The sequence below is a fragment of the Martes martes genome (genome assembly GCF_963455335.1).
Source record: "Martes martes genome assembly, chromosome: X".
In the NCBI taxonomy this organism is placed as follows: Eukaryota; Metazoa; Chordata; class Mammalia; order Carnivora; family Mustelidae; genus Martes; species Martes martes.
Window position 1 is genome coordinate 13,393,754 of NC_137897.1, and position 23,364 is coordinate 13,417,117.

The window sequence follows — 23,364 nt, forward strand, 5'->3', positions numbered from 1 at the left end:
GTAATTTTAATTAGATAGCCGGAGGGATAAATCCATAGATAGACAGAAAGACATAGTTGGAAAGGCTTATGAATGGACCAATGATGAGAGTTGTCTTCAACCAAGGACTGTAATTAATCCAAATCTGTGTGCCAAAAGTCCACTGAGAACATATTACATGTCAAATATTTTATAATTAAAGAAAATGGGAAAATAAGAACACATTGAAACTGTGGGTGTATTTCTGAAAAACCGTACACAATTTTTTTTTTTTTTTGGCCACTGGAATTGAAATCAAATTTCAAATGTCTTACTAGACCTTGCCTTTTGTTGTTGTTGTTCTTAAACACTGTATTTATTTGAGAGAGAGAGAACACAATCAGGGAGAGTGGCAGACAGAGGGCCAAGCAGACTCCGCACAGAGCGGGGAGCCATGAGAAACTTGATCCCCGGACCTCGGGATCATGACCTAAGCCCAAGGAAGATGCTTAACCAACTGAGCCAGCCAGGCGCCCCTGTTTTTGTTTTTAATAGCAGCCTTATAACAGATCTTTTCCTAAGGTAAATAATCACTGTGCTGCGCATGTAACTATCTTCTAACTTACATATTTAGTAAGTTTTCACTCATAGCCACTTTCTCACATCTCTCTCACTCCGTGTGTGTGTGTGTGTGTGTGTGTGTGTGTGTGTGTACACACACATATATAAAAACCTCTATATACATAATCTCCGTCACACACATAGCTACCCAGGGCGACCCCTCACAAGTCCCCTTCTCTCCCCATTTTGCCAGAGTAGGGTTTCTAACCCCTCAACACAGCTTACCCTCCTCTAGCCTGGCACCTCTCTCACTTTCCTGGCTCGGGTTCCTCATCTCATCTCAATGTCTGTGCATGTCTTTGGGACCAGGACTATGCTCTTTGCTTTTTTTCTTCATGTCATGTCATGTCATTTTATTTTAATTCTACCTTCAAAAGGGGAGCTTGAGCTCACGACCCCGGGATCAACAGTCACAAGCTCTACGGACTGAGACGGCCAGGCGCCCAAGGACTATACGCTTTGAATCCGCAGCTCCTTCTTCATCCCCCAACAACCACACCCCCATTCCCCATCTCTCCAGTCCAGAGATCCAGGTCTATTCCTTTCCTCGCTCAACAAATATTTGCCAGCCCCTTTCACTATGTGCAATGCGCAGAATTAGGTAAATGCAGAAATTAGGTAAATGGTTCTCCTACAGAGAACCAGAGGAAACCCTGGCCTCAGAACATGCAGATCAATGCAGGAGGTAAATATATATAGCAGAAGTAATTATAAGAGAGAAAAGAATGTGTCAAGTCTTGCCCACACCTATAAAACCAACCTTGATTCTGATCCCAGGATGAATCTGACTTAAGGCAGGAAGAAATTACCAGACTCTGGCCCCAGGAAGCCTGGACATAAGCACCCAGGGGACTTTCCTCTTCATTTGCTTCTGCCGTGGAGCCTTAATTCTTATGTACAGGATTCTGACATTTTCACTACACCCAGGTTCCTGTTCTGGAAACTTGCTTAACATCTCAGTCGGCTACTGGAGGCTCCAGGCCTTATCAATGGACTCTACCTTGGCCTCTGCCCTCATTTCCGATTCTAGTAACTTTCACAGTATAATGTCTTTTCTTTGGTTTAGGGTTCCTTGAACTGGAGAACTGCCCCCGAACTGTCCCAGAAGGGCAGCTACTAGACGGAGGCTTGTTAGTTCTTCCTGATGACATTCTCTGATGCTACCTGTGTGCACTCCCTGGGATTACTATGACTTACTGAGGATGCCTCCTATTCATCCTGGGTCCCCGGTGCCCCGTTTCTGTCCGACTCAACCGTAACTGTTCTTAGACCTCAAGCCCCTGCATATGTCCACCCTCCAGTCATTCCAACTCCCCCCAGCTGTGGTCCCACTGCTAGGGAGGGGTCAGCTCCAGGCCCCGCCTCCCAGGTACAGCTGCCCCTGTCCCCACTGAATACTGCGCTATGACTCCAAATGCTGAAACAGGTATAGGTCAAGAGTTCACAGAGAGTTAAGCAAAGGAAGAGAGGGATTTCTTTCCAGACAAAAGGATGCACTGGGGAAGACTTCATGGGGAAGCTCCAAAGGGCTTTTTCAGGCAAAAGCTTGAAAGTGAAGAAATTGGTGAGATGCTTAGGAAACAGCAAATCATTCCATTTGGCTGCAGCCAAGAGCATAGAGCAGAGCGATCTGGTAAAAGCAGGCTGATTCCATTTTGTGGAGGACCTTGAATGACAGGCAATGGAGTTTGGATGTTACTCACTAGAAAACGGGGAGCCACTATAGGCTTTTAAGAATGATGGGATTAGAGCTGCTCTTTTCCAGTATCTGGAGTATGTGTCGAGTTTATATACTGGAGATCTGTAATGAACAGCCAACTTAAAACGGTCACAATGGGAAGGGAAAGGGAGGGACAGTTACAAGAGTACTAGAGGAGACAGAATTAAAGGATAGGTTGCCATAACTGAGACTTCCCTCTTCTTTGGTTTCAATACTCATAGATGACTTAGGTTTGTTTTTTTGTTTTTTTTTTAAAGATTTTATTTATTTGACAGAGATCACAAGTAGGCAGAGAGGCAGACAGAGAGAGAGGGAAGCAGGCTCCCCGCTGAGCAGAGAGCCCGATGCGGGGCTCGATCCCAGGACCCTGAGATCATGACCCGAGCCGAAGGCAGCGGCTTGACCCACTGAGCCACCCAGGCGCCCAATGACTTAGGTTTGTGACTTGCAAACCAGTACTGTATATTTGACAGAAATAAGGAATTCAGATGATTAGGGTTCTGGTAATCAATTTCAATGTTTGTGGGTAGATTCCCCGCCCCCCCTCCCACACCCACAAATGGTGTGGACTCCAGCTGGGTATCCTACAATTTAACTCGATCCTGACACGATGTACCTGGATGTAGCATTGATTCCACAGGTGAACGGGTTCCGTCCTACAGGAATGCCCATTCCCCGCACTTCCCATGCCACTCGAAAACCCAGATTACCACCTGCGCTTCTGACCCGACCGGCCACAAACTGGTGGTTCCAACGACCATCTGCCATTCAGGATGCCAACTGCAAATTCAGATCGTTACCTGTACTTCTGACCAACTGCCTATAAATCAGTTTCCCAGGATCCCCTCCTTGGTACAATTAATTTGCTACAGAGGCTCACAGAACTCAGGAAACATTTTACGCACTAGAGAGCCGGGGGTATTATAAAAGGATATACGTTGGGAACAGCCCAATGGAGGCAAGACGCGGGGAAAGGGCACGGAGCTCCCCTGCCCTCTGCAGGGCACCACTATTTCCGCACCTCCACGTGTCCACAAAACTGGAAGATCTCTGAACCCTGATACTTTGGGGTTGCTGGGTTTTTTTTTTTAAGATTTTATTAGAGAGAGAGAGAGAGCGCGCGTGCACATGCAGGGAGAGCAGCAGGCAGAGGGAGAAAGCAGGCTCCCGCTGAGCAGAGAGCCCCAAGCAGGGGCTTGATCCCAGGACCCCGGAATCATGACCTGAGCAAAAGGCAGAGGCTTAACCAACCAAGCCACCCAGGTGCCCCCACCCTTTGGTTTTTATGGAGGATTCATTACCTACGCTTGGTCATCACAACTGATTCAACCTCCAGCTCCCTGGGTCTCCCCTCCCCGAGGTTTGGGAGGGGGCGGTGTATTACAAGTTCCAACCCTGTAATCACAGGTTGGTTCCCCTGGCAACCAGCCCCCATTCCAGTTACCTAAGGGCTTTCCCAAAGCAACTCATTAACATAACTAAAGATACCTTTAGGGCTCTTATCACAGGAAATTCCAAGGGCTTTAGGAGCTTGGTGCCAGGATCCATGAAGACCAAGTATGTATTTCTTACTATCAATCACAGTATCAGAGCAGGAGAGGGTGGTGGAGGAAAATCAGAGCCAGCTTACAACTGGTCATGCCAAGCTGGGATCTTAGAGAAAGGTACAAATGCAGACATGAATTTCAAAGTCATGGCTTTGGGGTAGATTTATAAGGGAGAGATACAAAGAAAGAGGAGGTTAGATCAAAAGCAGATTCTGGGTCTGGGCAGGAAACAGGAACCACACCAGTGATACCAACAGTGAAAACTGAATATAAGAATTGTTAACTAAGCAAACGGTGGTTAACTACTGAAATGCAGAGACCTCAAAGGTGTAACAGAAATAACCACTGCGGGAAGAGCAGGGCTGAGGGGAAAAGGGAACAAAGAAGTCCCTCGGAAAATTCCAGGAGTCCCCCAACCCCCACCCCCGCAGAGCTAAGATTCAGACCTCTGCAGAGTGGGTGCCGCTGCTGCACGAACACACACCATCCACCGCAAGAGTGAGGAAGAAGCCAGCTCCGCAGAACCGATCGGAGCAGCCCACGACACAGCGAACCCTGCGGGGACCGGTTGCGCTGGGAGCGGGGCAAGCCTATCACGGCGCTGCGAAGGAGAAACAAATACGCAAACAGGAAGCAGAAAAGTCCTTCGGCGCCCCCTATCGACAGAGCCGAGCCTAGAGCCCGCTGCCAAAGGACAAAAGGTGGTTTGCAGGGACCCCCTCCAGTTTTACCAAGTGGGGGGGGAAAAGGGTGGGCTTGAAGCCCTGAGTGAATAAATTAATAACAGGGATATTTGTATTCATCTAAACTTAAGAGGATGGGAGAAAAAGAAGCTAGACAAGAAGCAATATAAACTCGGTCTTTAAAAAAAGAAAATGGGGCGCCTGGGTGGCTCAGTTGGTTAAGCCTCTGCCTTCTCAGGTCATGATCCCAGAATCTGGAGATGGAGTCCCACATCAGGCTCGCTGCTCAGTGGGGAGTCTGCCTCTCCCTCTGCCCTTCCCTTCCGGTCCTGCTCTCTGTCCCCCTTCCAAAAAAATAAATAAAATCTTTAAAAATAAGTAAATAGGGGCGCCTGGGTGGCTCAGTGGGTTAAAGCCTCTGCCTTTGGCTCAGGTCATGATCTCAGGTCCTGGGATCAAGCCCCGCATAAGTCTCTCCGCTCAGCAGGGAGCCTGCTTCCTCCTCTCTCTCTGCCTGCCTCTCTGCCTACTTGTGATCTCTGTCTGTCAAATTAATAAATAAAATCTTAAAAAAACAAACAATAACGTTTGTTTATAAATTTGAAGATAATTTTTTACCTTTCCTGAGTAAATTTGGAAAATAAGGAAAAAGGACTTCTAGTTTCTGCAGTGGTAGTCAATATTATTTGGAATAATTCTCCTTATGAAAACAACTACAAATTCTAAGTAAAATATTGTTTTTAAAACTTCATAAAGACAGGGTCGCCTGGGTGGCTCATTTGGTTAAGGTTAAACGTCTGCCTTCCGCTCAGGTCCTCATCCCAGAGTCTTGGGATACAGCCCCAAATCTGCTTCCCTGCTGACCAAGGAGTCTGCTTCGTCCTCTCCCTCTGACCCTCCCCCAGCTCCCATCCCCCTCATGCCTTCTCTCCCAAATAAATAAATAAATAAATTTTTTTAAATTCATAAAAAGAAACAAAAAACTTTGTAAAAACAGCAAAATGCTGGGGTGCCTGGCTGTCTCATTTGGAAGAGCTTTCGACTCTTGATCTCAAGGTAATGAGTTTGAGTCCCACATTGGGTGTAGGGATTACTTAAATAAATGAAACTTTAAAAAAATTAAAAAGCTGACAGGATTATAAGAATCGGGTGAAAAAAGGTTTTTTAAGACTAATTTATTGGGGAGCACCTGGGTGGCTCTGTTGGTTGGGTGCCTGCCTTCAGCTGGGGTTATGATTCTGGAGTCCTGGGATCCAGTGGGCATCGGGCTTCCTGCTCAGCAGAGAGTCTGCTTCTCCCTCTGCCCCTTATCCTGCTGGTGTTATATATCTCTCTTACTCTGTCTCTCAAATAAATAAATAAAATCTTTTTTTTTAAGATTTTATTTATTTATTGGGGCACCTGGGTGGCTCAGTAGGTTGGGCCTCTGCCTTCGGCTCAGGTCATGATCTCAGGGTCCCGGGATCGAGCCCCGCGTTGGGCTCTCTGCTCGGCAGGGAGCCTGCTTCCCCCCTTTCTGCCTGCCTCTCTGCCTACTTGTGATCTCGGTCTGTCAAATAAATAAATAAAATCTCTTTTTAAAAAAGATCTTTAAAAAAAAAAAGATTAAAAAAAAAAGATTTTATTTATTTATTTGACAGAAAAAGAGATAGCAAGAGAGGGAACACAAGCAGTGGGAGTGGGAGAGGCGGAAGCAGACTCCCCACTGAGCAAGGAGCCTGATGCAGGGCTGGATCACAGGACCCTGGGATCATGACCAGAGCCGAAGGCAGATGCTTAACGACTAAGCCACCAAGGCTCCCCAATAAACAAAATCTTAAAAAAAAAAAAAAAGATTTATTTATTGGGGCACCTGGGTGGCTTAGTCGGTTGGGTGTCTGCCTTCGGCTCTGGTCATGATATCAGGGTCCTAGGATCAGGGGCCAGGTCAGGCTCCCTGCTCCATGGGGCATCTGCTTCTCCCTTTCCCTCTTCCCTCTCCCCCCACTCGTGCTCTCTCTCTCTCTCTCTCTCACTCTGCTCTCTCTCTCAAATAACTAAATACATTCTTTAAAAAAATTTATTTATTTATCTATTTGAGAGACAGAAAGCATGGTGGGGAAGGGGCAGAGAGAGGGAGAAAGAATCTCTAACGGACTCCTGCTGAGCACAGAGCCCAATGCTGAGCTACATCTCAGGACCCTGCGATCATGACCTGAACGGAAATCAAGAGTCAGTTGCCCAACCGACTGAGCCACCCAGGTGCCCCAGAATCAGGTGAAAATTTAAGAGGAATCAAGGGGGGTAAACAGGGCACTTTTTCTGCAAAACATCAAGTTGCAGAATCAGAATTTCATTTTGAAAGCCAAAGGTGAGGAATCCAGTAGGAGACCCTGGCCACATTAAACTGTGACAAAAGAACAGCAGTAAACCTGCCGCCACTTTTACCTCCAAGAGCGTGTAGTGATGCTTGCCTTGACTCAAAAAAGAACAGGAAAAAAAAAAAGAGTAGAAAACTTGATAAGGAAGTTTCATCCACAGGTTGACCCATGCAGGGAATTGCAGCCCAAATTCACATCGCTTAGCTGTCCACAAAAACTTCAAGTCATAAATATAGTTTTTGGCCATCAGATACTAGACTCCGAATGCCCTTAAGCCCCAGACAAAAGAAAAGCAAATTCTCACTGGAGGGAGTTTCTGTTGTCTCAGACTGTGGGGGAATCCTGACACATAAATATTGAGAGACACCAACCAATGTCCAGTTAAAGATAATCAAGGACACAAGAAAATAAGAATCATGAACAAAAAACAGCAGAAACCAACTTCAGATGTGTGGTCATCTAGTGCATATTAAACAAACAAACAAACAAACAAACCTGTGTTTACTTTCTTTAAAAAAATAACAGATAAATTTTAAATTATCTCCAGAAAAAAAGAGATTAAAAAATGAATAGCAGATAATAAAAAGCCTCTAGAAATGAAAATATAGTAACTGAAATTAAAAGCTCAAATTGGACAGTGATTGGACATAGTAAAAAAAAAAAAAGACTTCTTGGATAGAACAGGGGTTGGCAAGCAATGGTCTGTGGGTAAAATCTGGCCTGCCTGTTTTTATAAATAAACTTTTATTGTAACAGAGCCATACCTATATCTTTACTTATAGTCTATGGCTGGACAGAGTGGAGAAGTTGTGACAGACCCTGCATGGCCTATTAAGTCCAAAATATTTACTATTTGACCCTTTATAGAAAAAGCTGGCCAACTCCTGGGCTAGAAGAAAGATCAGAAGAATTTAACCAGAATTTAGCACAAAGAGACAAAAAGATGGAAAATATAGAAGAAAAATTAAGAGAGGTAGAGGATAGAGTAAGAAGATTCCATACATTTAATTATAGCTCTTGACAGAAAGAAAAAAGAATGGGGTAAAGGTATTATTTAAAGAGATATTGGTATATACAATGGAATATTACACAGCCATCAAAAAATGAAATCTTGGCATTTGCAACAACATGGATGGAACTAGAAGGTACTATGCTAAGCAAAATAAGTCAATCAGAGAAAGACAATTAGCATACGATCTCACTGATATGTGGAATTTAAGAAACAAGGCAAAAGATTATAGAGGAAGGGAGGGGAAAATGAACAAGACGAAACCAGACAGGGAGACAAACCATAAGAGAGTCTTAATCTTAGGAAACAAGCTGAGGGTTGCTGGAGGGGAAGGGGGTAAGGGGATGTGGTGGCTGGGTGATGGACATTAGGGAGGGTATGTGCTATGGTGAGTGCTGTGAATTGTGTAAGATTGATGAATCACAGACCTGTACCCCTGAAACAAATAATACATTATATGTTACTTTAATTTTTTTTTCCTAAAAATAAATAAATAAATAAAGAGGTATTGGCTAAATATCTTTTGGACCTGTTGAAAGATAACAACCCATAGATTCTAAAACCTTGGTGAATCCCAAGCAAGATAAATGGAAAGAAATTCAAAGCAGTCACATCATAGCAAAACTGCAGAAAACCAAAAAGACAGAGAAAATCTGAAAAGCAGCAAAGAAAACGAGATATAGACCGTTTCAATGGAGTAGTAGCTAGACTGACAGGTGAATTTTCAACAAACAAAAACCCGGAAGGCAGACCTTTTCAATGGGCTGAAATAAAATATTGGCCGACCTAAAATTCTACGCCCACTGAAAATATTCTTCAAGATTGAAGACAAACAGAAATTGAGAAAAAGAGCTTCTGGAAGACCTGCACTTAAGTAAATACTAAAGTGAATGCTCTGGGGATACCTGGGCGGCTCACTTGGTTAAGCGTCTGCCCTTGGCTCAGGTCATGATCCCAGGGCCCAGGATTGAGTCCCACATCGGGCTCCCTGCTCAGTGGGGAGCCTGCTTCCTCCTTTCTCTCTGCCTGCTGCTCTGCCTACTTGTGCTCTCTCTCTCTTCATCAAATAAATAAAATCTTAAAAATAAATAGGTCAATAAATAAATAAAGCGAATTCTCTGGACAGAGGGAAAATGATCCCCAGGGGCAGCTGGCTGGCTCGGTGGATAGAGCATGTCACTCTTAATCTCAGGGTTGTGAGTTTGAGCCCTGCAGTGGCCTCCCCAGTGACCCCAGATGGAAAAGCAGAGATACAAAAAGGACTGAGGCTGATGAAATGGTAAATAGATGGGGAAATCTAAATGAATATTGACTGCACGAAACAATATAATAATGTCCTATGGGACATATATATCTGTACTACTTAGCTTGGGCTGTTGTAATAAAATACCACAGAGTCGGTGGCTTAAACTACAAAAATTTCTTTCTCACAGTTCTGGAGGCTGGAAGCCTGAGATCCCGATGCTGGCATAGCTGGGTTCCGGTGAGGACCCTCTTCCTGGTTTGCAGATAGCCCCCCTCTTGCTATGTGCTCACATGGCAGAGAAGCAGCTCTGGCGTCTCTTCCTCTTCTTAAAACGGTAATAATCACATCATGGGGGGGGGGGTCCACCCTTATGACCTCATTTAAACCTAATTACTTCCCAAAGGTACCATCTCCTGATGCCATCATCCTGCAGTATTCAGGCTTCCACTTGTGAATTTTGGGAGAACACAAAACCTTCAGTATATGTATATATGTACACATGCCCGTGGAGAGAGGGACAGAGAGACAGAAATAAAGAGGATAAAAATATACAAAACAAGACATATAAGTGGGAGGACCAGATTATTTTATACACTGCCCAGGACAGTTTGAGAGTGAAAGGAGGGGAGAAACTAATTATGACATGGGGACAGCAGATGTAAACCAGGGCTTGGCTGGGCGGACTAGAGGATATAGTCATCCCGAATAGAAATGAAGAAGTAGGTAAGTAGGATTAAAGTGTCCTAAGGTCTGTGAACTTCCAGGAAAAAGGAAAAAATATGATCGATTTTTGTTGGCATTGTGAATGGTATATTTACTTAAATTTCACTTTCTGTTTCTGTTTTTAAATATCCTAAACAGTCATTCACTTCATTAGCAATCAGGGAAATACAAATTAAAATCACAGTGGGATACCTCTACAAACCCTCCAAATTGGCAAAAAAATTAATTTGCAGTCTTTTCAAAAGAATGTCAATTAGACATCCAAAAATATGACAATATGAGATTGTGATAATAATGTGGACCATAGAAAGTCTCATACACTGCTGGTGGGATTATAAATTGCTATAAGTGCTTTAGAAAAGAGCTTGGCATTACCTAATAAACTTGAAGACAAATAGAGCCTGAAACCAGTAGTTCTTTCACGTATACACTTGGGAAAAACGTACATGCACGTTGTAAACAAGATAAATGTTTAAGAATGTACATGGCGGGGCGCTGGGTGGCTCAGTCAGTTAAGTGTCTGCCTTCAGCTCAGGTCATGATCCCCAGGTGCTGGGATCGAGCCCCGCATCAGGCTCCCTGCTCGGCAGGAAGCCTGCTTCTCCCTCTCCCGCTCCCCCTGCTTATGTTCCCTCTCTGTGTCTCCCTCTGTCAAATAAATAAATAAAGTCTTTAAAAACAAAAAGAATGTTCATGGCAACATGCCTTGTAACAGCCCCCAGATGAAAACCCCAAGTGCATGGAAATATATATTGTGGTATGTTTATTCAATAGAATGAATACGCTTGAGCCATGAAAATACACAGCTACACACTGTGACGTAGATGAAATCTTTGTCAAAAACAAAACATTAAGCAATAGAAGAGAAAGAGCAAGGTGTGTAAGAGCAAGAGAACCCACACGGCATGATTCCATTCGGCCAGTACACAGATCCAGGATGCATGCCAACAGGTTTAAAAAAAAAAAAAAAAAAGAATCTGAAAAACAAGAACTTGATTATCAGGAGTTAGGAGGTACTTCTGGGGAGAAGATTGAGGGTCACGGTCACGGAAGTTGCATGCGGGAATCGTCCATTAGGTTCTGCTTTATTGACCTGGATCAGTCACACTATATTTGTTTGTCTTTTTTTTTTTTTTAACTTTAAAATAGAAAGTACAGGGCACCTGGGTGGCTCAGGCAGTTAGGTGTCCGACTTTTTTTTTTTTTTTTAAGATTTTATTTATTTACCTGACAGACAGAGATCACAAGTAGGCAGAGAGGCAGGCAGAGAGAGAGAAGGGGAAGCAGGCTCCCTGAGAGCAGAGAGCCCGATGTGGGGCTCGATCCCAGGACCCTGGGATCGTGACCTGAGCCGAAGGCAAAGGCTTAATCCACGGAGCCACCCAGGTGTCCCTAGGCATCCGCCTCTAGATCTCATCTCAGGTCTTGATCACAGGGTCATGGGTTCGAGCCCCATGTTGGGCTCCATGCTAGGCATGGAACCTACTTAAAAATAATTTTTAAAATAAATGAATAGGGGCACCTGGGTGGCTCAGTTGGTTAAGTGGCTGCTTTCAGCTCAGCTCATGATCCCGGGGTCCTGGGATCAAGCCCTGCATCTGGCTCCCTGCTCGGTGGAGAGCCTTCTTCTCCCTCTCCCTCTACTTGCTGCTCTGTCTACTTGTGCTCTCCCTGTATCTCTCTGTCAAATAAATAAATAAGTAAATCTTAAAAAAAAAAAAGAATAATATAAATTACTAATATAAATAAATAAAATAGAAAGTACATAGGTATGAGATACATTTTTGTATATAGGTTATATTTCATTATTTTGATAAAGTAAATATGAGAAAGTACAGAAAAGAGGGAAATATTATGTATAATCCACCTCTTGGGAATACACATAGTTGGCATTTTAATAGATTTCTTTCCTGTTCTTTTTCTCTTTTCCTGGACAAAAATACCCTTTCTGTTTTGTGTGTTCTTACAAAATTGAGATTATACTATAAAATTTATAAAATCAAGATCGAAGTTGATTTTTTTTCTCTTTATTAAGTTTTTAAACCAAATCGATTTATCTATTTTAAAGTTTTATTTATTTAAGTAAACTCTACACCCAACATAGGGCTCGAACACACATCCCCAAGATCAAGAGTTAACATACTCTTCCTACTGAGCCACCTAGGCACCCCTCTCTTTAATATTTTACCCTGATCTGATTGTAGTTCTTTCCAAAGCCAATGTCCCGTAGTGGTAAAGCTGGAAAACGCTGTATGGGAGGTTGTTTGGACAATTAGCAAGGTACTGGAGAAATCAATTTACTTTGCTTTTTCAGGAAGCTTAGAATACCAGGGGCGCCTGGGTGGCTCAGTCACTTAAGCCTCTGCCTTTGGCTCAAGTCATGATCTCAGGGTTCTGGGATCGAGCCCCGCATCGGGCTCTCTGCTCAGCAGGGAGCCTGCTTTCCTCTCTCTCTGCCTGCCTCTCTGCCTACTTGTGATCTCTCTCTCTCTCTCTGTCAAATAAATAAATAATCTTAAAAAAAAAAAAAAGAAGCCAAATATCTTTTGGAATGAGTAGGACTAACACATAATGTGTATTTGAGTTAAGTAGGACTTTGTGTGCAGATATAATCATTGACCCAAATAAATATGGTGAAACCTGATACCTTTGTAGAACACTGAAAAATTGAGAGTGGAGCACTGGACATGTAGGAAGTGGCAGAAAATTAGTATGAAGTAGTACATGGGGCCTGATTGTGAAGGATCTTCCAATGCCAGTAATACTGAATTTGAATTTCTCCTAAAGGTAAGAGGTGGCCAGGAGAGGTTGTTTTTCATTTTTGTTTTTTCCTTTTTAAAAAAATTTAAGGGATACCTGTCTGGCTCCATCAGTGGACTGTGTGACTCTTGATCTCAGGGTTGTAAGTTCGAGCCCCACGTTGAGTGAAGAGATTACTTAAATATAAAATCTTGGGGCACCTGGGTGGCTCAGTCGGTTAAGCCTCTGTCTTCAGCTCAAGTCATGATCCCAAGGGTCCTGGGTTGGAGCCCCACGTCAGGCTCCCTGCTCAGTGGGGAGTCAGCTTCTCCCTCTCCCTCTGCCTGCCTCTCTGCCTACTTGTGCTCTCTCTATCAAGTAAATAAATCTAAAGAAAAATCTTTAAAAAAATAAAATCTCAAAAAAATAGATGTTAGAAAAATTAAAACCTTCATTTTAGAATAGTTTCAGATCTATATAAAAGTTGTGAAGATAGGGGCTCCTGGCTGACTCAGTCACTAGAGCATGTGACTCTTGATCTCAGGCTTGTGGGTTCAAGCCCCATGGTAGGCATGGGGCCTACTTTTAAAAAAGTTGTGAAGGGGCACCTGGGTGGCTCAGTCGTTAAAGCGTCTGCCTTCGGCTCAGGTCATGATCCCGGGGTCCTAGGATGGAGCCCCGCATCGGGCTCCCTGCTTGGTGGGGAGCCTGTTTCTCTCTTTCCACTCCCCCTGCTTGTGTTCCCTCTCTCACTGTGTGTCTCTCTGTCAAATGAATAAATAAAATCTTCCCAAAAAATAAATAAATAAATAATAAAAAAAAGTTGTGAAGCTAGTAGAGAGTTTTCCCCATTGCTAACATGTTACATTGGCTTAGTACGTTTGTCACAATTAAGGAACCAATATTGATACATTAGTTTGTTCGGATTTCCACAGTTCTTACCCAATGTCTTTTTCCAGTTTCACAGCTCCACCCAAAATACCATCTTAGACTTAGTCATCATGTCTCCTTAGGGTGTGATTGTCTGTGACAGTTTCTCAGACTTTCTGTGTTTTTGAAAACTTTAACAGTTTTGAGGAGGACTGGTAGGTATTTTGTAGAATGCCTCTCTATTGAAATTTGTCTTGTATTTTTCTCATAAATAGACAGATGTTATGCATTTCTGTGAAGAAGATCACAGAAGTAAAACACCATTTTTTTTTTCTCATTAAACTTTTGTTTTAGTGGGTCTCAAAATTCTGTGACAGATTTTTGGTCAAGTTGTTGCCACTAAAAAGTACTGATTTTTAAAAACTAATGACTTAAAACTGACACACACACACATACACACACACACACAACAAGTGGTCCTCAAAACATTCTCCTTTCCTTCTGAAGGTTTTTGCGATACATTGTTATCATTAACCAGTCTTTCACTCTACAACTTACACGGCCAATTGACGCAAACAGCTGCCTCCTTGTCCCTGCTTTGATGACACCGACAGCGTGTCACGAACAGCAAAACGGCCCAGAGGAGGATAATCAGAGAAGCTCTCAACACACAGAGGCTTAGCCAGGAACCATATCAACAATGGCAGCGTCACCAGATTTCAAGAACTTGAGGCCATCTTCCAGTTTTTTTTCCAGAACGATGATTTATCTTCTCCTTCAGCTCAGCAAACTTGCAAGCAGTGTGAGCTGTGTGACAATCCAGCACAGGTGCATATCCAACACTGATGGGCCTGGATTGTTCAGGATAATCACGTGAGCTGTGCAGCCAGCTGCTTCCCTGGGTGGGTCATTCTTGCTGTCACCAGCCACACTGCCACGATGAGCAACTTTGACGGATACGTTCTTGACCTTGAAGCCCACGTTGTCCCCAGGAAGAGCCTCACTCAAAGCTTCATGGTGCATTTCAACAGACTTGACTTCAGTTGTAACAATGACCGGAGCAAAGGTGACCACCATGCCAGGTTTAAGAACACATCTCCTCTGGGCCCACAGGGACAGTACCGATACCACCAACCTTGTAGTTATCCTGGAGAGGCAAAAACAAGGGCTTCTCGGTTGGACGAGATGGCTGCAGAAAGCAATCCAGAGCTTCAAGCAGTGTAGTTCCACTGGTGTTCCCATCTTTACAGGTGACTTTCCATCCCTTGAACCAAGGCATGTTAGCACTTGGCTCCAGCATCTTATCACCATTCCATCCAGAAATTGGCACAAATGCTTCTATGTCGGGGTTGTAGCCCATTTTCTTAATGTAGGTGCTGATTTCCTTAATGATTTCCTCGTATCTCTTCTGGCTGTAGGGTGGCTCGGTGGAATCCATTTTGTTAACACCAACAGTTAGTTGTTTCACACCCAGTGTGTAGGCCAGAACGGCATGCTCATGGGTCTGCCCGTTCTTGGAGACACCTGCTTCAAATTCGCCAACACCAGCAGCAACAATCAGGACAGCACAGTCAACCTGAGATGTGCATGTAATCATGTTTTTGATAAAGTCTCTGTGGCCTGGGGCATCAATGATGGTCACATAATACTTGCTGGTCTCGAATTTCCACAGGGAGGTATCAATGGTGATACCACGTTCATGGTCAGCTTTTAGTTTATCCAAGAGCCAGGCACACTTGAAGCCCTTTCCCACCCCCACCCCAGCCTCCTTCTCAAATGTTTCCATGGTTCTTTTGTCGATCCCATCGCATTTGTAGATCAGATGACCAGTAGTGGTAGACTTGCCCGAACCTATGTGACCAATGACGACGATGTTGACGTGCATCTTTTCCTTTCCCGTTTTGGTTTAGGTTGAGCGGTGGTTTTCACGACACCTGTATTCTGGTGGCAAACCTGTTGAGGAAAAAAAAAAAAAGGTAAAATACCATTATTGTCACATCGTATTAGGGGAACATGATATCAATATGGCGTATCACTGTTGATGTTGACCTTAATCACCTGGCCGAGATAGTGTTTGCCAGGTTTCTCCACTATCAAGTTACTCCCCTCACCTCTGATGCCCACAGTTTCTATACTCTTTTCTTTGGAAAGAAGTAAGGGCAGCCCACCCTCAAGAAGGGGGTGTGTGTGTATGTGTGTGTGTGTACTAAGCTTCACCTCCTTAAGGCTGGAGTAGCTGCCTAAATTATTTCGGATTCTGCCTGGGAGATTTGTCTCTTCTCCAAGGAAGGTTTGTAATCAAGGAAATTAGAGTGCTAGATTTGGTTTTGGGAGGGAAACTCTGACATCAGTGTGAAGAATGAGCTACAGAAGCGACCAAAAAATCAGATAAGATGCTCTGAGACAAACTAGGCCAGAGATAAAGACCTGGACAAGCTAGTAGCCCTGGGAATAGAGAAGGTCCTACAGGATTTGTGGGGAGGGTGGGAGGGAGAAGATAGAATATCAGTGCAGGAGGAAATAATGAATCCATGCTCACTTTATTAAGACCTCAAGGGAAAGATATAAGTATGCTGAGAGAATTTTTCCTGAAGAGCTTTGATCACCGCTGGAGTTAAAATGTTGACAGTTCTACACTTGATCTTAGCCAAAAGACCGAGAAGCGATTAAAATGTTGACAGTTCTAAACAGGCACCTGAAAGGTAAAGCCATAGGAGGGGTTGAGATTATCCAAGGAGAACACGTAGTTGAAGAAGAAAGGAGGAATAAGGGAAGAAATTCTGGGAACACCAATTATGTGGAACAATATATGCCAAGTTCCAAATTAATAGATGAATCATTTTGGAATGTTCTGCGTTTGCCTGCACCAGTTCAAGAACCACCTAATAATCAAGCAAAGCTTTCTCTCTTCATGTAATTTAGTAAACTTTTCCACATATATATTACAAAGGGACATGATTTATCCAAAAATGTATGAAGCATGCCAGTGTAATTTTTATATGTATTTTCAGAGTACCAGTTTAAAAAAAAAAAGCAAGTTTTCTTTTTTCAATTTAAAACAAACACTATTGTTCAGAGCAAGAATTTTTAAAAATTCAAAATTGGAGATTTAAGAGTAGACTTTGTTTTTTAAACTATTCTTTTAATAAATTTTAAATTGTACGATATTTAAGACATTCAAGAATGATGACTTAGAATTGATAAGGGGGCGCCGGGGTGGCTCAGTCATTAAGCATCTGCCTTTGGCTCAGATCATGATCCCAGGGTCCTGGAATGGAGCCCCAAATCAGGTTCCCTGCTCAGTGGGGAGTCTGCTTCTCCCCCTCCCTCTGCCTCTCCTCCTTGCTCTTGGTCTCTCTCTCTCAAATTAATAAATGAAAAAATTTTTAAAGATTTTATTTATTTATTTGATAGAGAGAGACACAGCGAGAGAGGTAACACAAGCAGGGGAGCAGCAGAGGGAGAGGGAGAAGCAGGCTTCCTGCCGAGCAGAGAACCCAACGCGGGGCTCGATCCCAGGACCCTGGGATCATGACCTGAGCCAAAGGCAGATGCTTAATAACTGAGCCACCCAGGTGCCCAAATAAATAAATTTTTTTAAAAAGATGCTATTTGCTTTCAATTTGTTTTTGTAGTATAACTAAACTAAATCTCTAGAGAATGGAAGATATTAGAGAAAAAGTGTCAAATCGTGGGAAAAAAGCATTAGTCATCAGAAACCCCAGGATCCATTTCCGATTCTCTTACTCACTGGGCAGTCTTATGGCACTTGGCATTTCTGGGTCTCTCTATCCTCATTGGCCAAAATAGGGGTGATGGAAGACCCGCCCCCAAAAGATAGGTGAAGGGCTGAAAAGAAATAGATGAATGAAACTACTTAAACATGAGAAACACTGGGAAAAACAAGACGTTGTTATTATTGAAAAAAATTCTGAGTATATTAAGAAAAAGATTAAGGACTGGAATATCAAGAAGAGAAAGATAAGAAAATCTCAGCTTTTAAGATTTCTTCCTTCATTCAATCTACTGAGCACAACTATAATTATGGTGGAATATTGTTTGGTGCTAAGGAACTCAGAGTTGTTTTTTTTTTAAATTTAAGGTTTTATTTATTTATTTGACACACAGAGAGAGATCACCAGTAGGCAGAGAGGCAGGCAGAGAGAGAGGGGGAAGCAGGCTCCCTGCCGAGCAGAGAGCCCGATGCGGGACTCATCCCAGGACCCTAAGATCATGACCCGAGCTGAAGACAGAGGCTTTAACCCACTGAGCCACCCAGGAACTCAGAGTTTTAAAACGAAGTTAAGTGAGTAAATGGATACATAGAGAGGGAAGTATACTATGAGAAAAGTGAATAATTCTGCCTGGGAAAGGAGAAGTTCGCTTCTCAGAGGAGATGACATTTGAACTGGATCTTCGTAGATGAATTGGAGTTTGCAGGCGAGAAAATTTCAGGCAAGAGACAAAGAAGTCGCTAGAGCCCCAAGAAAGGACTGTGAGGGGGGGGAAATGTACAAACACATCACAGGAAGGGCAAGATGAGTTTGGGAACTTGTGAGGCATTCAATGAACATGCAAATGACTTGTCTCATTAGTATGTAAATGAGTGCTTTCTTTAAAAAAGCTCCTTTTGTAAAATGAAGTCTCATTAGTTTCAGAATTCTGTACATGTGGCAGACTCCAGGCCTGAAGGATTACCGACAAAGGCTATTTGTACAAGTAATTTCTGTTGTAGTTTTTCTCATTTAAAAAAAATCCTTACACTGGTTACAATGATAAGGATTTTTGATGAATGGTGAAAACTTTTAATAGTCACACCTTGATTAGATTAATACTGTGCTATTTTTTTTCAAGTTAAAAGACACTACATTACATTTTCCCAGTTTTAAAAAAATGCATTAGGCAAGTCATAGCAAGTAAGCCACCCCTCCTTTTCTTGCTACAAAGTTGGCTTCACATGAAGCTTTCACTCATACAGATAGCCTTCCGAATGGTCTGAGGCACTGAAAAACATTTGTCTAAAAGCATCCCAAAAGTTGCTTAAGAGTCAGACATTGTCCTCTGTGCTCTTTTGTTCCTTAAATTCTAACAGTGAGGAAGAGTTTGCCTACCTGTCAGAATAAAAACAAAGCTAACATATGATTACATGCAATTAAATACAAAAAGTCTAAGAGAGCTCAGTTCCTCAGTCTAAAGAAGGTATTTACTGGGTGGCTAGAGATTAGTCAAAAGTAGCATGGAAAGGGGCACCTGGCTGGCTCACTTGGAACAGCATATGATTCTCGATCTCAGGGTTGTGAGTTCGAGCCCCATACTGGGAGTAGAGATTAATAAAATAAACAAATAAATAAACTTTAAAAAAGTAAAAAGAGGGGCACCTGGCTGGTTCAGTTAGTGGAGCACACGACTCTTGATCTTGTGGTTGTAGGTTGGAGCCCCCACATCGGGTGTAGAAATTACTCAAAAATAAAATCTTAAAAAACAAAAACAAACAAAAGGAAATGAACATGGAAAGACTCCCAAAACCAAACTCAAGAAAAAAGAAAGAAGTACCATTAGAAATTCACCAGAATCTAGACCCCATTGAAAGTGTTGGCTGACAGAATATGCCCCAGGGTCCACCAGCATGGTGCGATGTTTTTTTTAAAGATTTTATTTATTTTTGGAAGACAGACAGACAAAAGTGCACATGAGTAGAGGGGAGGGGCAGAGTGAGAAGCGGACTCCTCACTGAGCAGGAAGCCCGAAAGGGACTCGATCCTAGGACCCTGGGATCATAACCTGAGCTGAAGGCAGTCATTTAACCGACTGAGCCACCTAGGTGCCCAGCAGCATGGTGTGATTTGACACAGACTGATTTTTTTTTTTTAAGATTTTATTTATTTGATAGAGACATAGTGAGAGAAGGAGCACAAGCAGGGAGAGTGGGAGGAGAAGCATGCCTCCCACTGAGCAGGGAGCCCGATATGGGGCTCGAACCCAGGACCCTGGGATCATGACCTGAGCTGAAGGCAGACACTTAACAACTGAGCCACCCAGGCACCCCTGATTTTTTTTTTTTTTTTTACAACTAATACACTGGTGAAGACACCCATTTTTTTTTCTTTTTTAAAGATTTTATTTATTTATTTGACAGAGAGAGGGAGAGATCACAAGTAGGCAGAGAGGCAGGCAGAGGGAGAGGGGGAAGCAGGCTCCCCGCCAAGCAGAGAGCCCGATGCGGGGCTCGATCCCAGGACCCTGAGACCATGACCCGAGCCGAAGGCAGAGGCTTTAACCCACTGAGTCACCCAGGCGCCCCACCCCTGATTTTTTTTTAAGATAATCTCTATACCCAATGTGGGCCTTGAACAGATTTAGCCAACCAGGCACCCAAGACAGACTGATTTTAATGACTACAATCTTCTCTCAACCTAAATTGTATAGAAAAATTTCTGCCAGACCTGGGAACTATAAGGTGTACATTGAGATACTGTAAATGACAAACACAAGCAGAGAGTGGACTTTAGTGACTCTTTAACAAAAGAGGAGGGTTGAATCTCAAAACAAGAGCTTAGTGATACCAGTTAGAGATTTATACTAGGACACATTTTTCAGTTTGGGGTTTACCAGTTACACACGAGACCCGTGGGTCCTTGTTATTTCCCAGATGTGTGGGACTCGGCTGCACAAGCTGCAGCAGTGGGGGTACTCCACTGGTACTCTTCCCAAACAACGGGTGTTCAAGGAAGAAGCCAATTAGGTCTTCAGGGTAACACAGAGGAGGTGTTACTGAAAACTTACGTAAGGGATACAAAAAAAAAAAAAAGATCTTAATAATACCAGTTAGAGATAATACTTCACCAGATATCAAAATGTTATTTTTTTTCTTAAAGCCTTTTTAAATTTATTTGACACACGGAGTAAGAGAGAGAGAGAGAGAGAGAGCACAAGCAGGAGGAGTAGGAGAGGGAGAAGAAGGGTCCCCACCCAGCAGGGAGCCCGATGCGGGACCGGATCCCAAGACCCTGGGATCACAACCAGAGCAGAAGGCAGACGCTTAACTGACTGAGCCAGCCAGGTGCCGAAACTGTTCTTTAAAACTATAAAGATAAGGGCGCCTGGGTGGCTCAGTGGGTTAAAGATTCTGCCTTCGGCTCAGGTCATGATATCGGGGTCCTGGGATCGAGCCCCGAGTCAGGCTCTCTGCTCAGCAGGGAGCCTGCTTCCTCCTCTCTCTCTGCCTGCCTCTCTGCCTGCTTGCGATCTCTGTCTGTCAAATAAATAAATAAATAATCTTTTTAAAAATAAATAAATAAAACTATAAAAATAAGGGGTGCTTGGGTGGCTCAGTTGGTTACGCATCTGCCTTCAGCTCAGGTCATGATCCCCGGGTCCTGGGATCAAGCCCCGTGTAGGGCTCCCTGCTCGGGAGAAAACCTGCTTCTCCCTCTGCCTCCCCCTTGTTTGTGCTCTCTCTCTCAAATAAATAAATCAATAAATAAAATCTTTTAAAAAAAAATAAATAAAATAGTATGGTACTGATGAAGAAACCAAATTGATGAAACTGAACGGGGAGTTTGAAAATAGACTCTTCTATATGAGAAGTTAATGTATGATAAAGTTAGTATTTCAAATCAGTGGACAAAGAACAACTTGGTCAGTGAGAAGGGTTAGAAAAATTGGCTATCCATTAGGGAAGAAAGACCCATACTTCATCATAAACAACAAGGATGAATTAAGGGTGTAACTGTAAAAAAAAAAAAACTCTTAAAATATTAAAAGACCTATATGGGATTGTGTTTATAAGCCTGCTGGGGGGGGGGGGGCGCCTGGATGGCTCAGTCAATTAGGCATCTGACTCTCATTTCTGCACAGGTCGTGATCTCCGGGTCATGAGCTCAAGCCCTGCAGAGGGCTCCCAGCTCAGCAGGGAGTCTGCTTCTCTCCTTTTTCCTCTCCCTCTGCCCCTCTGCAGACACATTCTCTTTCTCTCTCTAATAAAAGTAAATAAAATCTTTAAAGAATAAAAATTTAAAAAAAAACAAAAAACCAGGGGCACCTGGGTGGCTCAGTGGGTTGGGCCTCTGCCTTTGGCTCAGTTCATGATCTCAGGGTCCTGGGATCGAGCCCCGCATCGGGCTCTCTGCTCAGCACGGGGCCTGCTTCCCCCTTCCGCTCCGTGGGCCTCTCTGCCTAATTGTGATCTCTCTCTCTCTCTGTCAAATAAATAAATAAAATCTTTAAAAAAAAAAAAAAAAAAACCCTGCTGCAGAGTCAATCATCTTGAGCAAGAAAAAAGTTCACAAACCGTCAAGGGAAATATTGATAATTTTAACTAAGTAAAAATTTAAACCTGCTGTCCCATTTTAAAAGACACTACCAGTTTAAAGACAGGCAGTAGAGCAGTAGAAAATCTGTGTGATGTATTTTCCAGTCAAGGAATTAATATCCATAATTTATAAAGAACCAGAGTGTAAGAACAAAGAGAGAAGCGCCTGGGTGGCTCAATTGGTTAAGCCTCTGCCTTCAGCTCAGGTCTGATCCTGGGGTCCTGGGATCGATCCCCGCATCAGGTTCCCTGCCCAGCAAGGGATCTGTTTCTCCTTCTGCCTGCCGTTCCCCCTGTTTGTGTGCTCTCACTCTCTCTCAAATAAAATAAATAAAATCTTAAAAAAAAAAAAAAAAGAATGCAGTTGGTGAATGAGGTAGACATTTTGCATCACAGAACTGATTTAATTTTGCAAGTCTACCCTATGAAGATTGGTTACATTCTCTGTGGCCATAAATCATTCATTTCGGTGTCTGTTAACAGATGTCCAGTGGTTAGGCCACTCCGATGTACACAAGTGAGAGGGGCACACAAAGCCCACATTTCCACTTGCCTGATTTGAAAGAGCAAAATAATTTTTTAAAAGAATGGTACAAAGGGATGTCTTGACGATTTCTTTGAAAGGTGTTTCAGGTCCCTTCATGGCCATCTGCCACTGCCCAAATCTAGTCCAGCATTGTCTTGCCCCTAGCCTGTGGCAGCAGCCTCCCAGCTGGTCTCTCAACCTCCAGTTTCCTCCTCGGTGATCCATTTTCCATATGGCGGCCAGAAAACACTTCTAGAATGCAAATGTAATTATGTCACTGCTCGGCTTAAGGGGCTCTCTGCTGCTCTTCAGAGAAATCCTCAACTGCTTAATAAGCTTGGAAAGCTCTTCAAGGCTTTGTTCTCTCTCTCCGACCTCATAGCTCCCCATTTCATCCTTCTCTCCCCAACTTCAACTCAGACGCTCTAGACGTCCTGAACTTTCAGGTCCTTAAAGAAGTTCTCTTTCCCTCACCTCTGAGCCTTTGAACTGCCCTTTCCGCTGCCTGGATGGCTCTTCCCACCCCTTTCCCAGCCTCTCTCCTGGCTCATCCTTCAGTTGTCAACTTAAATGTTGTTTTCTCTGATTGTCCGGGTTGTACTTTTGGAGTATCCCCTGTTTAGCATTTACGCTGCCAGATTGCCATTTCCTGCTAAATTGCCATAAGCTTCTCAAAGGCAGGGTCAGGGGGCGCCTGGGTGGCTCGGATGGTTAGGCGTCTGCCTTCGGCTCAGGTCATGATCCCAGGGTCCTGGGATCGAGCCCCGCATCGGGCTCCCTTCTCGGCAGGGAGTCCGCTTCTCCCCCTCTCTCCCCACTGTCTGCCCTATGTGTGCTCTCTCAGTCTCTCTGTCAAATAAATAAATAAAATCTTAAAAAAAAAATTTAAAATCAAAGGCAGGGTCAGTCTCGCATCGGTTGTATCCTCAGCATCTGGTACAATGACCAGGGAGTAGTAACAACTTAGGAAGCATATGTCAGATGAAGGAAGGAACCAACGTGCTATGAAAACAGCCCCCCACATAGCTTACCTGATCCCACCTTCTTCTCT

The 23,364-nt window shown here is 43.4% G+C and overlaps 1 pseudogene across 1 annotated transcript in view; it reads right to left on the reverse strand.

The window, feature by feature from the left end:
* Positions 1 to 23,364, reverse strand: part of LOC308336999 (elongation factor 1-alpha 1-like) — a 73,623-nt pseudogene that overhangs the window by 17,652 nt on the left and 32,607 nt on the right. The window contains exons 2-3 of the transcript in view: positions 15,535 to 15,617; positions 13,945 to 15,367 (exon numbers count right to left, since the gene is read on the reverse strand). The product of the transcript in view is annotated as an elongation factor 1-alpha 1-like (transcript). The remainder of the gene's footprint in view (positions 1 to 13,944; positions 15,368 to 15,534; positions 15,618 to 23,364) is intronic.